The sequence below is a fragment of the Ostrea edulis genome, chromosome 1 (genome assembly GCF_947568905.1).
Source record: "Ostrea edulis chromosome 1, xbOstEdul1.1, whole genome shotgun sequence".
Lineage (NCBI taxonomy): Eukaryota > Metazoa > Mollusca > Bivalvia > Ostreida > Ostreidae > Ostrea > Ostrea edulis.
This window is the reverse complement of record NC_079164.1, coordinates 83520321-83523784: the sequence shown is the minus strand read 5'-3', so window position 1 is coordinate 83523784 and position 3464 is coordinate 83520321.

The window sequence follows — 3464 nt, the reverse complement described above, 5'->3', positions numbered from 1 at the left end:
ACTGACAAACAAGTTGATGGTACAGGGATTTCAACAGTCTCGATTGAAGTCAGCATTTTGCAAATTCTATGGTTGTTATAACGATCTAGTTCGTCAATACAACCTCACATTGGGTCAAATGCTGTCTGACGTGTTTCATACTGATTGTTAAGCCGTTCTTGGCACACTGATTTTGACTGCGGATGACTCCGTTTGCCTGATCAGGATATGGGGCTCACGGCGGATGTGACCGGTCGACGGGGGATGCTTACTGCTCCTGGGCACCTGATCCCACCTCTGGTGTGTCCAGGGGTCCGTGTTTGCCTGGCTGTTTGTTTTGTATTGCTTGTGGGAGTTGTGAGATTGATCACTGTTCGTTATCTTCACCTTGCATCACACACATTCTGAATAGAAAATCCTTACAGCAGGTCATGGTGCACCAATCCATCTGATAAGAGAATTGAATATGTGTTTCTCTGAGAGGGAGGCTGTGACAAAATGTCTACAATATCTATCTAAGACAAGAAAAAGTCCAGAAAACTATTTGACCTACTTTTAGCCCTAAAGTAGCTAGTCATGGTGCACCAATTAATGTGAACAACTGATTGTGTATTCTCTTGAGAGGAGGTTGTAAAAACATTTCAGGGCAATACCTGTCAGTGTATCCATAATAAAAAAAAATCTGGAAATCTGTTTGACCTACTTCTATCCCTAAAGTAGGTCATGGTGCACCAATCCTGCTGAAATGTAAACTGAATTTGTATTCCTCCGAAAGGAAGCTTGTGACAAAATTCCAGGGCTATATCTGTATCTGTAACGAAAAAACTGTTTGATATACTTTTAGCCCGAAAGTAGATTAAAGACGGACCAATCCAGCTGAAATGCAAACTCACTATTACGCTTTATGAGGAAGAAATTTTGATCAAAGGAGTATAGCGCACTTGGTATGCAATTTCGCCTACACAAATACTTTTTTCTTGAATATCATTTTTTACAAATATTCTGCTACACAATGTCAGTTTATACTTGTGTTAACCCAAATTACTTAATAAAGATATCTATATGTTGATAGTATCTTTATTTGATAAGCATAAATATCACCGTGATTATATAGAATGTATAGTAGATGTAACGTAATGGGCATAAATAATTGCAAACTATTGCAAAAGACCACCCTAAACCAGAAATAAAACACTGAAATTGTTTTACTTGAGTTAGACTGTACATAAGTCCATTTGAGGAAATTTGGTTTAAGGTGGCCTTCTTGTTGAAAATTTACCTTGAGATTTAGTAGCCTGTCAAACGTTAAACCTTTAAACTTGCATGCCTGGGTGGCCTAGTGGTTTAGGTGCTCGGTAATCTTACACTTAAACCATACATTCCGAGTTCAAGTCCAATATTTCCCCAATCTATTTTTTTTTTTTTTTTTTTTGCTTTTCATTTTTTGGGGTCATTTTCTTGAGAGGATGTGTGTTATAAATGTGATACATATATTATAACAAACATTAGTCATTTTCATCATAACTTCCAATATTTGCAAGTAATGACTTAAAGAAAGGGAATTTATTCCGAGATCACTGTAGTTCCGTTTGTTTACACTAACATGTTCCTGTGTGCACAGGATTTTTAAACCATAATGTGGTTGACGAAAAGCTAAACAAATACTACAGGAAAAAGGGCACAAATGCACAGCATATAATAAGTAAAAATAGGCCAAAGGAGGAAAAGAACTGTTATACAGTTTGACTTCTCAAAAGTAAATATAAAAACTCATGTAGCAACTTGTCATATGATATTTAGGCAAAACTAAACACTCGAATTATCAACCAAGGGCAACTGAACTGATGAGGATCTATTAAAGGTGCTGCAGTTATGTCAGAAAAAGACAGTGAGTTAAGTAATGCCATATGTAAAAGGGTTGTTGTGTAATATGAATGCACAAAATATTGTACTGTTCATAATTCCAAATCAGAAAATGGTTTATTGATTAAAGAATGACTCATATAAATGTCAGTAATGCTAAACTGCGACAGTTATTTATCTTGATTAATAGCGAAATATAAAAAATATCGGCCTTATATAACACGCCAGTCTATTATTGGAAACCGATGTTTTCCATTTAGATTTCTGAGTCGGCCGTTTCGTCAGCAAATGCACTGTACCTCTTTGAACACTGTAAATGCATCCGTTACGGACGTTAAGTACTTTTAGCCTTAAAGCGGACGAATCCAGCTGAAATGAAAACTGAGTTTGTATTCTTTCAAGAAGAAGTTTGACACTAAATTTCAAGGCAATATCTGTATCTGTAACGAAATAAAGTCCGGAAAAATATTTGACCTACTACTGGACTTTTACGAGAAGGGCTGACTTTCACAATCAACGGCTGACTTGTACATTTAAACCTGCGTATGGTATGGACGCACGATATCGTTAAATATATGTAATATCGACTTGTTGGCATTTATACAGGGAACTTCTACTGCCTCGATCTTGAACTAGCTTTTTTGGTGATTTCTCTTGATCACGCAAAAGCAAAGGCGGGCGTGTCCAAACCGCTTCACGTTACAAAATCATGGCAGCGTAGTGGCTGATGTTTGGTGGGAGGCCTGCTTCTGATAGAGTATCTCTGGGACTTTGTGTCTATGTACGGATGGGGTTTCGTGAACGACGGATGCCTTTGCCGAAGGGGTGCCAAACAATCCGAGAAGATCCATGCTAAGCTTCGGAACGAAGCTTCCCTGAGTGTAGGAAGTGTAGCGAACAGTATGTAGGGAATTTCTACTGCTTCGCTAGAGATCTACATCTAGCGTTTCTAGTGATATGGTAGTATTTCTCTAAGCAACGGTGAGCGTGTTCAGATCACTGTACATTACAATATTATTATAGTACGACTGTTAGGTTTTAAACGACATGAACTTCTTTCATTTATCTGATAATTATTAAAAAAACAATTCATTTCATTTTTGCATACCTAAATACATTGTAGATGTAAAATCTTAACTCGAACATTACATTGATTCATGTTCAAACTTTACAAAAAGATATCGCAACATGATAAATCGGATGTACATGTAAGTTTATTATGCAGGAGGTTCGCTTTTTCTTTTATCATGAAAATGTATGAAGTTGTTATACAGGTTTATTCAATCAAACACAGATACAACACAGTGCCGCCGCGTGATAATCGTACCGACAATTTGGAATTACATGTGCATCTGCACTAATGCAGATCTGTAGCTCTCTTGGAAAATATTTGGTCATACCAGAGAGCTACAGATCCACCCCTTATACAAACCTTCAATTTACGGCGCAGGTCGCTGTATTCTGGTATCATAATATCAAAAAATTCCTTGCATATTTTCCTAGTATATTTTTGTCCAAACATTTATCAAATTCCCATGTGAACCGAAAAGAAGCAACTTCAAATGATTTCGTTTTTAAAGATAGCCATGTTACGTAGAAGTCAATTCGAACCCCGTTGATTT